The 13,851-nt window shown below is 62.6% G+C and overlaps 1 protein-coding gene and 1 long non-coding RNA gene across 2 annotated transcripts in view; one reads left to right on the plus strand and one right to left on the minus strand.

The window, feature by feature from the left end:
* Nucleotides 1–13,851, minus strand: part of PBX1 (PBX homeobox 1) — a 214,292-nt gene that overhangs the window by 124,408 nt on the left and 76,033 nt on the right. The window lies entirely within an intron of this gene.
* LOC120617731 (uncharacterized) lies at nucleotides 2,928–5,723 on the plus strand. The gene is made up of 2 exons (XR_005657020.1): nucleotides 2,928–5,042; nucleotides 5,308–5,723. It is a non-coding gene; the product is annotated as an uncharacterized LOC120617731 (long non-coding RNA).

A 13,851-nucleotide genomic window follows, 5' to 3' on the forward strand; every position in this document is an offset into this window, starting at 1 on the left:
ATTGTTTGTGGTCTCAGACACCGCACCTGAGCTAGCAACTTACATACCACTTGCCTCCAGTATATGCATACTTTTCCCAAAAACTTCAAAATGGCAGGCAGGGTAGTTTGGAGGGGGGACGGGAACGGGCAGGAGAAGAAAACATTGGAAACAAAATGCTTGCTGCTGCTGTCCCACTACTGGGCTTCCTCCATGCTGCCAAAAGCTTAACGCTTTCCATACATCCACCTTCCATAGTACTTTGCTCTTTCAAAAAGAAAAGAAATGCCCATCCACCTGCCTCCACAAAACAAAAGCACTATACTGGTAGCCCGCAGCTGCGCGCTGCTCTACCACCACCCTTCAGCCCCCTATGCAAAAGCAGCGCGCTTAACTTACTGCCATATACCACTTGCTTGTAAAAGGGCCGGAAGCAGCAGCCTCCTGCACTGTAGCCAGAACACACCTGCAGTGCGGGAGGCCGGACCGGCAGCAGCTCTGCCCATGGCGATTCTGGCGTCAGAAAGCTCTGAAGCGTAGCCCAGCGCCTGGTCTCGGCGGAAGCTCCCAACACCGATCGATCGATCACTGTGAAGGCCAAAAGGCTCTGCTTTCGTCAATGTCATCTCCACGCCGCGGGGCCACCGAAGCGAACCAGTTCCTTTCCCGTCGGGAATGAAGTCGCGTTGGGTGATCTGAAAGCACAGCAACAAGTTGCAGGAAACGCGGCAGCGGGGAAGCCGCAGCGGGTCTGCTGCACAGCAGCGAAAGGAACCGCGGGGGTGCAGGGCACAGAGAAGCGCAACAGAACGCCAGAAGTCACTGATGAGCCACAGGTCCTTCTGCTCGCGGTGAAGCGGGGAGTGCAGTGCAGAACGCGCAGGCTGGCGGGGCCTGCAGGACACAGGGGCGCTTGAGAGCGCCAGGCGGAAGCGGGCCGGCGGTGCAGGGAGAAAGCACGGGGCTCGCGAGCCGAGCTCGGAGCCTGGCGTCAGCCCGGCCTCTGCGATGGCTCCGTGTGCTCCTCCAAGGACGTCCTTCCCTCTACAGACGGTGCATCACGCCCACTAAATGCCCTCGCCGGGGCCCCCCTCTGCTCGCACCGCCTTTGCGGGGAACCCACAAGCGTCCCCACTACCAGCCACGCCAAGTCTGCATTCCCGCAGGCAGCGTGAGGCGCCGTGTCGAACTGGGAAGTGCACGCGTCACTCAGATGCCGGTGCGACACCTGTAAAGCGGGACAACGCTCCCCAGGGACGGGCTGCGGGAGCTCGGTGACAAAGCGCACGCGCACCGCCTTTGCCTCTTCTCCACGACCTGATCACGCCCGCCCCACGAGCCGCCACGACCGCACAGGAACCCCGGGCTCGGCGCACACACAATGGCACCCGTTCCCGAAGCTCCGGAGGCTGCGAAGCCCAAGCTTAGGGCACCCGCAGATTTGGTGTCTGCGACACCCTGGTTCACAGATGGCGTCTGTTTTCACATGGTGGAAGCGGCAGGGGGTGGAGCTCTCGGGGTCCCTTCTACAGGGACCCCGATCCTGCTGGGGAAGGCTCCGCCCTCACAGCCTCACCTCCCCCCAGGCCCAACCTCCAGACGCCATCACGTCGGGGCTTAGCTTTCGGCATGTGAGCTGCGGGGACACAGATGTGTAGTGTGTAGCCCCATCGCACGCTATCACAGTTGCAACCCAAATCCCGCACGACAGGTGGGGCTGCGCCCCACGGTCACCCCCTCCCACACTGAGCCCGCGCGCGGCTCCGCGCCCCACGGTCACCCCCTCCCGCACTGAGCCCGCGCGCGGCTCCGCGCCCCCTTGTGCCGGCTGCTGTCTGCTCTGACTGCCCACTGTGCTCGCCTTCTCCACGAAGCCAGCCCTGTGCCCGTGCACCCCGAGCCACTGCTTCTGCGTCTGAAACATCACCGCACTTATAATCCGTGACATCTGATCAACATCATCGGACATCAGCACCTCAGTTCACGTGTTCTCGTCTATCCCCCAGACACTGGGAGTCCCCGAGGCAGAGGTCGGTCCGTACACTTTTCCGTGGGCCCCACAGCCTTAAAAACGGCGAGTCAAGGGTGCGAATAAACGCGGCGCAGTCTGCAGACTGCGAAGCGGCTCGTGCATGGAAGATGCTAGAGCATGCGGGCTCGGCGACCGGGCTCGCTGAGAAGACCTGAGCCGAACCTTCCTGTCGAGCGACAGGTAGAAACCGAAGGAGAGCCCGCAGGGGAGGACCACACCCGCGTGACGGTGGCGGGCGAGCCCAGCCCGTGCAGAGCTGCAAGCGCCCAGGCGGTCAGCGCCGCAAATGCGCGGGGCAGCGCGTCTGATGCCAGGCGGACCGCAGCGCTCGCTCAGGGGTCAAGGCTCTGGGAGAAGGAGCCCTGGGCTGCCGGGAGTGGCCAGGCAGGGCTCTTAGGAAATACCGACCTTGACACACGTTACGCAGGACAGTTAAAAATCTCGACATCACTTAGCTAGCGCGTTGAGGGGCCGGGCTTTGAACCTGGGCAGCCGCACTCCCGAGGCTGTCTTCGTCACCGTCACACACTTCAAGACTTGGTGCCTGAGCCCAAAACGTCCTCGGCCAGGAAGCCGCAGCACAGGCTCTGGGGCTTCGTCCTCGGGTCCTCGGGCCTCAGGGACCATCCCGCCCGGCCGGGTGCTGGCCCCTGCCAGGTGCTGGCCTCCGCTGTCACTCTCGATCTGGCCCCCTGGCCTCGCTTTTCCGGGGACACTCGGCCATCGCGGATTTGATTTTAATCCCGCAGCGTGGTTCGCCCTGCGTCCCGCCCCCTGCGGGTCTCGGGCCTGACGGGCGGCGCCACAGAGCCTCTGCCGCAGGAACCCGGCAGCCACGGGCGGCTTGCTCAGCAGGGGCTCTGGGAACAGGCGGAGCTGGAGGGGGAAGGCCGGGCGCCGGGCCGGGTGCGTCCAGTGCGGCTGAAGAGCACTTCGGGCCCACGGAGGCCCGGCCCGCCCCGCAGCCACAGGCTGCCCTGCGGCAGCATAGAGGCGCAGAGCCCATGCACCCCTCCCTGTCCCCTGTGTGCAGCCAGGTTCCCCCACAGGGCCCGCCCCATCAAGGCGGGCTAAGGCCTAGGGAGGGGACTGAGCCTGTGACCTGCGCGTGAATGCCACGCGGGGCAGCGAGGCGGGCGAGGCCCTGAGGGGGAGGGGGGCTGAGGGGGGGCTAGACTCCAGCTGCAGAAATGGAAGGAGACCGCGCCCAACGGCAGGCACAAACGTCCAGCCCTCGTGTCATGGACTGAATGTTCGTGTCCCCGAACGCGTACGCCACAGCGCAAACCACCAGTGCGACAGGGTGAGGAGGGGGAGCCCTTGGGGCGACTGGCTCAGATGAGGTCCTGCGGGCGGAGCCCCCACGGCAGGACCAGCGGCCTTGTAAAAAGAGGGACACACCCGAGCTCCCGCTGTCCACCACGGGGCCCGCGCGAGAAGGTGGTCTCTACGAATGAGGAGGAGGAGGTCACCGGGGCTTCATGGGCTGGCTCCTCGCTCTCAGAGCGCTGGCCTCCAGAGCTGCAAGAAATTGGTGTCTGTGGCTCACGCAGCCTGCGCCGACTGACACGCCTGGTCCGACGCAGTCCTGAGGGTTCAAGTCCAGTCCCCACCGGGATCCGCATGAGAGTCTCGTCGAGCAGGTCCAGTGGGCTCTAACGCAAGAACACGGCAGTGAGACCGCAGCGTGGACGGGGTCCTGGGCGCCTGGCAGTGGGAGTGACGAAGGGGCCTTGCAGCTCCGGGAGCAGGACGGGAGAGCAGAAGCCAGGAAATGCAAGGACCCGCCCGACGGTCAGCGCCCACCTGCCTAGCCGGAGCCCTGTGGACGAGAACAGGCCCTGCCGGCTCGCCGGGTCTGGCCGGCACCCTGAGCAGAGCGGGGCGTGGGCGGCGGCCGCGACAGGCAGAGACAGCGTCTCCACCAGGGAGGAGTTGGGCGCGGAGGACGGTGACTAATTCGCCTAAGCAGCTGCTGCGAGGAAGAGAAGCTCGCTCCCCCCAGGCCAGGGCTGGGAGGCCAGAGGCAGGGAAAGACCCAGCACAAAGGTCATCGCGCCTCCATTTCTCTGGGTGAAGTGCTGTCATGACCTTTTTCACCAAAACTCCCGGGGGAGAGGTGTGCTGACATCACCTGACAGCCCAGGGCCAGGAGTTAAAGCTTGGGTTGCTGTCTTGGCTCTGCCATCGACCAGCCGGGGGACATTAAAGGAGCCATTAGAGACCTCTGGACTTCGGCTTCCTCCCATGAGCAGAGGGTACTTGCCCTCCCCGCCCAGCCCCTCGAGCTGTTTTGAGGCGGGGACAGGAAAGCGATCAGTCAGGACAGCAGGACAGCGCTGTGCCAAAGAAAGGGGCTAACTTCGTGGGTCCCATGAAACCACAGGACAGTCCGTGGAGTCTAAGCCCCTTGCAGGTGGCGAGCCTCCGGCTTCCTTCTCTGACCAACCGCCCAGTGTCGCCTTCTCTCTGGCAGCCCGGGGCCAGTGGCCTCCGGGACGGACTGGACTCAGACCCTTAGGCGCTGCTTCTCGCTCTCCAGTTCACTCCGTCAGCGGCTTCGTCCCCCGAAGCCACGCACACTGCGTGGGTTGCAGTTCCGGCAGCGGCTGTGACGGTTTTGCCTCTTGTCGGCATCGGGCTCAGAGGGAATCGCTCCCCCCAGAGCTGCCCGGGGCCTTCTGTGCCCCCGACGGGCTTCTCAGCACTGATTCCCGGCTTCCGCTCCAAGTGCCCAGGCCACGTCCCCTAACTGGAGACAGATTTGGTGGCAATTACCAAAAAAGTGGGCCAAGCATCCTAACTCAGCGAGGCCATCGTGACGGTGGCAAAACACAGGAAGAAAACTCAGGACTGGCATACTTCAGCGCCAAGCACGAGGACGCCCCGGGCTGCCCGACCGGACGCCGCGAAGGGGACCCGGCCCCTAGGGACACAGAAATGACACCAGGTCCTGCGCAGTTAGGGAGCCCCCAGCTTCCTGAACTTGAGCAGCGGAGAACGGAGGGGACCGGAGACTGGCGGCTAAATGGTAAACAAAACCTGCCACGAGGCGTGAGGTCAGCCGGATGGGGAACGGGCCTCACGCTCTCACTGTGGGAAGTGACGGGTGCCCGGGTCTCGCTGTCAGCTCGAGTCACTTCGTCTGTGTGGCCCGATTCCCAACGTGTAAAACACCGACAGTTATTCAAGCCCCCCACCCCGTATGCCCTGCTAGTTCCCGACAGCTGTGCTTGCGCAGGACACGGGGACCCCTCCCGGGCCTCGCAAACCGCGGCTGTGGCTCTGCCCCCTAGTGGCCGGGTGCGGCACGTGCCCGGAGAGATCGTCCCCCCTTCCTTCTTCCCGGCGGCCGGGTCAGGGTTGCGGGAGACGCCTTCCCCACGGACCGTTCAGAGCCACACTGCACCGGGCTGGCGGACGTCAGTGCCTTAAGGTGACTTAACAACGTCAGCAGGCTCCTGAGAAGGGAACACGCCATGGGGCTGGGTGATGACAGTGTCTTGAGCAGGGGCCCTCGAGCCTGGGCTCAGCGGGGGCCCCCACCCCACTCTGACTCACTGAGAGCAGCACCGATTAGCTGTTGCCAGCCTTGTATCATTTTAGGTGATAAACAGGCCAGTGACTCATAGTCCAGAAATTTCCTTAACTGTGCTATGCTTTTGTTCCCTTTTCCGTCTTAATATAAAATTGGTCACATACGCTGACTGTCCTCACAGCGTTATCTGGCTGGTGAAGAGGCCTGCACTGTGAATTCCCGGGGCCCCGACTGGTGTGCCGAGATTCCTCACAGGAGGACCCTGGTGACAACTCGGCATTTTATGGTGGACACGACACGCCCACATCTGAGTGACGTGCTGCCCCTGTGCTGGCCTCAACCCGCTTTTGGACAGAGGAGGGAAATAGAGTGGAAGAAAAGAGGGAGGGAGGGAGGGAGGGTGGAAGGGGAGGAAGGGGTTGAAGGAAGAAAGGGAAGGAAGGAAGGGAGAAGGAGGGGAGGGAGGAGGAAGGAATGAAGGGAGGGAAGGAAGGAGGGGAGGGGAGGGGAGGAGGGAGGAAGGTAGAAGGAGGAAGGAATGAGGGAGGAGGAGGAAGGGGAGGGAGGGAGGAAGGAGGAGGGAGGAAGGAAGGAAGGAAGGAGGGAAGGAAGGAGGGGAGGGAGGAGGAAGGAGGAGGGAGGAGGAGGGAGGAAGAAGGAGGGAAGAAGGCGGCTTCCTACCGGCAAGCCTGCACCAGGTAAACCCGGGCAGGACGGCCGCGGGGCAGCCCCAAAGCCGAGGCAACAGGACCAAGGTTGTGCCCCAGAGAAGAACAGAAGAGGAACCCACGAGGGCTCTGTGCATAGGCACATTTGTGAATAATCAGGTGAGCACGCGAGACGTGCGCCTGCCCCGCCCACGCGTGTGCCGCGCAGACAATCCAGCAGGTGTAGCATGCCGGTCGGGTGCAGCTTCCGAAGAAGGGGGAGAAAGCCTACGAAAATCATTACCGCTCCAAGACCCTCTGCGACTCAGCCTGCATGCAGACACTTAAGCTCTCAGCATTGCCATTAAAGCTGGGGCCTGAATTATTGATCTCTCGCCTTTATCAGCATAACAGTCACGCCTCAGGATCGAGATCTAAGTACGCTGCGGTCCCTGCTTCAGCCACTGAAATAATTAGGAGAAATTCTCATTAAGGGAGAGTGAGAGGTCCGCAGATGGCGGTGGAGAACGGGGTCGGGAGGGTGTTTCCTGTCTCCCTGGGCTGAGCCACCGCTGGGGTAAAATCCCCAGGGGCCCACAGGTGATGGCGGATCACAGGGACGAGCACACGCAGCTGCAGACGCGGTGGCCTCGGCTGGCGCGTCCACGTCTGAGTGTCGGTGCGGAGCCCCGCATGGCTGCGGGGAACCCCAGCTGTGTCCGCGTGGGAGCGGGGGACTTGGCGTGTCAACAGGGGGGCAGGGAGCGAAACGGAAACAGGGAAAGAAGAGAAAAACACATGAAATATAAATAAAAAGAAACGTATTAATAATGGAGAATCCACTGCGGACCGTCTTCGGTCTAATTTATGCATTCTTTGAAAGTGCGCGGGGCCGGGAAGGCGGGGAGGGGAGGCATCTGGCCGGCGGCCCTTCTGACAAGCCCCGGTGGGTCGGCGGGTCCCACGCGGGCGGCGGGAGCACACGCCATGCGCAAACCCCGCGCCGCAGCCCAGGGGCTCGCTATCGATTCGAATGCAGATGGAACCGGCTCCCCTCCCCCTCCCCGGCACTTATAAAAAAACCCGCCTCTCACACGTTCCCAGAAATGGTCCAGACGTAGGGGGAGAGAGCAAGGGACAGAGAGCCGCATTCCAGAAAGGGGAGGGACGGGAGGGCTACGGCGGGAAAGTGGACATGACAGTGAGGGACAGGGAGGGGACAGAAGGGAGGAGGCCTCGCCGGCTACAGCTCCAGCCGGGCAGGCACTGCGGACCAGGACACGTGCACACGCGACAAGGCACAATGCACACATTACTACTCACACGCATGCACTCGCAAACGTACACACACACATGCACACACTCACACGTGCACTCAGACGCGCACACACATGCACACACATTCACACATGGACTCGCAAACGTGCACACACACGCACGCAAATGTGCACACACGTGCACACGTGCACACATGTGCACACACATGCACGTACGCTCATGTGCACAAAGTTTGCCCGTGCTCAATGTCAACCTGCAGTCATTTAGAAGAAAGATCCCCCACGCCTGGCTAATCAGGATTGTTAGCGAGACCATCACCACACACACTGAGAGCATCTGAAATTGATTATTTTCGCTTTGTCCGTTAATGGAACCCTCCAGCGAGCGACCAGGGACCCGGCTGGGCGGGCTCCCGCACAGTGGGAGGGACAGGCACCGCAGCACCGCCTCCCCGGCTCTGAAAGGCCAGGGCGCCCCGCGTGTGCCAAGTGTGCACAGGCGGCTTCCTGGGGCGCAGACATCAGCATGGGCCTCGCGTCCCACGGGAGCCCACGTCGTTAACCGCCCCGGGCTGGCGCGCGGGGAAGAGAATGGGTGTCGCGCGCTGACAGGGAAGACGACGCGATGTTATTTATTGGGGGCACTTACCGGGAACGGCAGTCTCTCCATCTGCATCAGGCACGGCGCCAACGCCTCGGCGAAGTACACGCGGCACAGCAGGAAGGGACACCGTCCGGGCCCCCGCCTACGCCATGCTCACTGTCCCTGGGTCTCCGCGGCACGCGGCCTTGGCTTCCAGGGCGCCCTGGCCTCGCCCTGCTGTGCTCCACACCCCGTTTCCTGGCCCAGACTCGCTCGGTCGCTCCGAAGGCCCCCGGTCTCCGTGTCCTCGGGCGGGGTCACCATTGTCAGCTTTGACCCCTCTTCCTTTCTGGCCTGAACCACGGGCCTTCGGTCAGCCGGCTATTGAGATGTCAGGATGCCGACAGGGGAAGGCCATCACGGCAGAGCTCGTGGGTGGATTTCCCCTAAATGCACGAGTCACGAGTCACACGCGGAGGGAGCCAGGCGGGGCTGGCAAGCATGTTTTGAGTGGAAGCGTCCAGTGGAAGGGCTGACATTCTCCGCCAGGCGCTTCTCCTAGAAGGGATGGTGTGTGCACAGGCGGATCTGCAGGTCCCCGGCCCCCAGGTTCCTCCCCAGCATTTCCGCAGCATGGCCATTGACAAAACAACCAGAAATCTGTTTCAGAGACCGGTGCTCAGGCCATCGGCCCTGAGAGGCCGTCGGCCACTCCCCTCATCTCCCCAAGGTGACGTCACGGGAGGGGAAGAGAACCCAGGAAGTCGTCCCGTGGTGGCTGCTGCCAGGAGTCCCTGGCGGGGCCTCGGTCACTTGGGGACAGAGCCTGGCTCCCTGGCCCACGGGGGCCCTGCCGTGCCCTCGCCCTCTTGAAGCGGCTGACCACGCAGGAGCGAACATCTCCCGCCCTGGGAGAGGTGAGCAGGAGGCCACCCGCACGGCAGCAGCAGCCTGGGAGCCGGGTGAGGACAGGGCCGTAGACGCCCAGACCGCGCAGGCCATGGCAAGGCCCCACCTGGGCACAGCCACAGCGAGGGCCGACGGGTGGCAAGAAGCGCCGGAGGCTGTCGGCATGTTTGGGGCGGAGGGCGGGACGTGCTGTGCCGACGCGGGGAGGGCGGCCGGGCAGACGGCTCAGAGGCCGCGCGCCCTCCAGAGGTGTCAGCTTCTGGGAGGCGGCTGGAGCCAGAGCCCCGTGCGCCCCTGAGCCACGTCCAGGGAGCGGAGTGGGCGGGTGTCCGAAACCAGCCCGCTCACCTGCAATGACCGCGGCCGCTGGCAGAGGCGGCCGCCGCGTCCCCCGGGCACCCATCGGGGCACCCTGACCCCGACCCCTGCTCCGGCTGCCGGATGCGGCGGCCTCTCCCCCATCCCCAGAAAGTGGCCGAGTGTAATTAAGCAGAAAGCACACTGGAGCCGTATCAGTGAGACAGACGTCTGCTGTAGCCTCGTCTCAGGAAGGCATCCCTTCTCCCCAACTGCTCATCTAGAATCATAGCCTAATAGCATCCCATTAACGTAATTGCCAACACGACTACTGTTCCGTGTCTCGGAGCCATTTACTTACTTTACCATAAAGAATACCAAAACGGCCCTAAAATCACAAAGACGAGGGAGGAAGAGGGTGGCTGACGGGTGGGCGAGGACAATGTCACCCTTCCTCCTCCCCAGGCCCCGAGCAGGGTCCAGGACGGCAGGCACGGAGCGCGTCTCGTCCGCGGGGCCGTGCACGCAGCCTTCCTCGCAGACTCCCAGGCAGACGTGTGCTAAAATCTAAACGGATTCTGCCAGGCGAAATGAAATTCCCATTATTTTTAATTAATCCTTAATTAAAATATATTACTCCGCAGATTCCGCAAATCTCTCTTAATATGCAAATGCGGCCCATTCAAGGATATTTACATATCATTAATTAAAACGGCACATTCTTTCAGTCTAACAAGCCGAGGGGCTGTGGCTGCTGCCACATTGGCAGAGGAGCCGGTCCTGGCAGTGCCAAGCGCGTCTGATAAACAGACGTCGAGTGCCGGCCGCGCCCGGGGAAGGTGTGGAGCAGGGAGGCAGCACGTGGACACTGTCGAGCACCAGGACCCCGAGCGCTGCCTCGGGGCTGAGGCCCGGCGGCCGGGGCAGGGCTCCGAGGCTCTCTGTTAGCTGCGTCGGCCTGAAGGTCACCCCGGGGCACCCCAGCGGGGCATTGGCCGCGAGACCTTGCAGCCTGGTCCTGGTGGCCGCGTGCGGGGTGGAGGAGATGCTGGCGGGCAAACGAGAGAGGGCTCGGGCTCGCTCGTCCAGTTTTTGCTACAGAACTAAGTCCTCCTGAGCCTCAGAGTCGACCATCTCCCCACATCGAGAGGCCATCAGGTTTGGCGAGGAGAAGTGAAAATGGACACAGCACACCCACCCCCCACCGCCGCTCAGACTGACCGCCAAGGACACCCGCGGGAAGATGAGGCTCTCGGGTGGGACTCGGTGCTCAGTGTCAGGGGCCTGCAGAAACAAGTTCAGACCACGCAGCAAGGGCCGACGGCCGGGGACAGATGCTGGGAGGGTGGTGAGGGTGACAGTGGACGCATGCAGGGGGAAGTCGTCCGGGAAGCGCCCGGGGAAGCGGACGTCGCGCACTATGGCACAGACGAGCCCTCGGTCGGGGGAGACCCACACACACGCCGCCTCCGTGGACGGCCTCGAGGACACCTGCCGGCCTTGCGTTCCATCTCTGGGCCACCCGAGACGCGGGCAGGCCAGGGGTCAGAGTGCAGGGAGCTGCTGTCCCAAGACCTCTGGGAACCCCACACTGGAGAACCCCACTCGTGGAGGTGGGACTGCCGGCAGCTGGCTGGGCTCTCCCCAGCTAAAGGACTCCCTCTGGCACACGTCACTCAAATGTGGACCTGGAAAATTAGAGCTGATCACATACTGCAGACGTTCGTGGTCATTTTTAAATAGTCAGAACCCAGGACCTGCCGCACCGAAGTCCTCGTCAGAACACGGCAGTGTGCGGCCCACGGGGTGTCTTCGGGCTGAGCAGCTGCGCAGAGGGTCTGAGAGCCAGCAACGTGACCACGACCCAGGCTCTTGGCTTGGCCCAATGTCCTCTGCTTCTCCGTACTCTGCAGTTATTGCTCTGCCGATATTTATTTTTTCAGATTGTAAACTCTGACAGGACAAAGACCTTCGCTAAAACGCTCGCACTGCTTTTTCTTAGGTCATTGCCACGTAAAGACGGGAACCAAACACAGAGCGACTGGATGATCAAAATGAGATCAGTAAGAAAAGCAAGGTCCGAGGCCAGGGGTTCACGAAGCTGGAGCACTTGGCCCGAGACGGCCTTCGGAGGCGGCGTCTGTCGGGGCGGGGGGAGCAAGGAAGCTTCCAGAGCGTGAACCGGAACGGGCAGAACGGCCCCGAGCCAGACGCGATCGCAGGCCCTCAGCGCACCGGAGAGAGGCCGCGGCGCAGGGCAGAACGCAAACCCAGGTCTCGCCTCGGCTCTGCCCACGACGAGCCGTGGGACGAGGACCGGAGCGTGCCAGCGCGACACCTCGGCGTCTTCGTCTGAGAGGCGGCCTTCCCCTGAAGGGTTCTGTGAAGATTCAGCCTCGGCACGAAATCAGGACTCAGTAAAGTGTCGTCGTTACCACATTACTACTGACTGGTGCTTGTGGGGGGTGGGCGCAAATGTCGGGACCTAGGTTCTGAAAACCCTCCCCCGTTTCAGAGTCCAGTGACTGGGAGGGATCTGTCGCTGCCGGGCCTCGCCCTCCGCGGGACTCAGCCCCGCTCTCAGGCCTCGTCCTCTGATGTTCGCTGGAGCTGTTGTGGAGACTGTAGGGACGCGTCCATCACCAGGCACAGTGACAAAGGCCCCACAGCCCTGCCGAGCTTATCTGCTCCATCGGCCGGGCTCTGCTCTCCGGCTTCCGAGAGCGGCTATCATTATTGCATTTTTCTTTCTCAGGCTAATCTGAGAACGAACACACGGGTACGTCATAACACGATCGGCATCAGCTAACCACGTCGCTGGGTCTGAGACCTGAGGCACACTTACACACAAAAGCATCGAGCAAGGGAGAGGACAGTCGCGGACCCGCGCCTGCCTTCTGCATTCGGAATGCGCCCTCCGGACGCAGACGGACACAGCCACGCTCGCCCCGCCCAGCTCTCCCAGCTTTCGGGAGGACGAGCTGAGCTGCCAGGTAGCAGCGGAGAAAGCTCGAGAGCCGCTGAGCTAGACACGTACTCCGGGAGGACGGTGAACGGGACATGCCCGGGAGGTGCGGCCTTCCAGGACGGTGAGCAGACCGGGCCGGCGCCGCAGCCATGGCATGCACACGCACGCACACGCACACGCGTGCACACGCCGGAGACCCCGACTGAGGACCCACCCCTCAGCTTCATGGCTGCCTACCGTCATCGTGACATGACAACACCCACGCCTTCCTGCGCTTGGAGTCCCACCTTCCCGAGGCCAAACCACGACCCTCCCGAGCCCCGACTCCCGCCCAGGGTGCTGCGGATGAGATGAGCCGTGCCAGGCAGCAGCGGAATCCAGGGGACGCGACCCTCTGCTGACCGCGGCGATGGGGCAGGTGGTCCTCCGGGGGCAGAAGGGCCGGGCTGCTGGCATCGGGTCCCCAGCGTCCTGCCACAGGCAGCAGAGGCGGGCTGGCTTCCAGGCCACCACGAGCGTGGACACAGGCCGCCGGGCCCTCCAGACACTGCGACCTGCGCAGTGTCCCGTCTACTTTTTATAACCTTTGCTTTTTTCTTTAACCATTTTTAGATTTTTAGTAATTTTAAAATTCTGCTTAAAGCAACCAGAGCGTATTATTTTTGGTGCAAGTAAAAAGTCTGACTGATGAAGCTGCGGTGCCAAAATGAAAGCGGCCATCAAACCTTCCTGCCCGTTCAGACGAGGATGCGACGCACCGTCGCAGAGGCACGGCGGGTCGTGACCCAGCGGGAAGGTGCCCGCTCCCGCCCTGCCCCACCCCACCCCACGAGACCCGACGACGCAGGCCACGTGACCACGTCAGCGTGAAGTGCCAGGACAGGGACCCACGTCACGTGGCGGGCATCCACCTGAGGCCCCAAACCCTAAAACACTGTGCGGGCTGGGGTCACGCCCGAGTTGGCACCGCGGCCGTTCTCAAAAGCCACATGGACATGCGACCGGAGGGACAGCCACTTCCTAGGAAGGCTCCCTCTTCTTACACAGGGAGACACAGGGCCTGGGCGAGGCCCCCAGCTGGTTAACACCAGACCATGATGACAGGAAAAGGCCGCAACGCACGATGACGAGCAAGATGCGGACGCGTAGCCCCGTGACCCCGATGCCTCGCTGCGGCCCGGACCCCTGTGCCCTGCTCTGTGACATGCGGCCGCCCCCCTCGGTTACCTGGATTAACATCGAGCGGTTCACAGACCCGCCGCACACCAAGAGGCTGCCACTTTCTGATGGACGACGAGCCCTCACTGAAGGGGAGACCGTCTGACACCCTGTGACAAAAGCAGCGGGTGCGGTGGGTGCCGGATCCCCACACGCGGGACCACGGCCACCGACGCGGCTCGGCATCGGCTTCTGGGAAGAGCGGTGAACTCACGCATCACCCGCTGAGCCATCACGGTACCGTGGAAGGTGGCCGGGGCTCGCCCCAAACTTACCTGGAGACGGATCCGTTACGTACGGCGCCACACGCTTCACCTTCCTCTGCTAATGTAATTATTTGCACAGGACCGTGATGGATAGGGTACCCCACCAGGAGCGATACATTGAGGAATGCTCAAAAAGG

Source organism: Pteropus medius, unplaced genomic scaffold, assembly GCF_902729225.1.
Source record: "Pteropus medius unplaced genomic scaffold, Ma_sr-lr_union100, whole genome shotgun sequence".
In the NCBI taxonomy this organism is placed as follows: Eukaryota; Metazoa; Chordata; class Mammalia; order Chiroptera; family Pteropodidae; genus Pteropus; species Pteropus medius.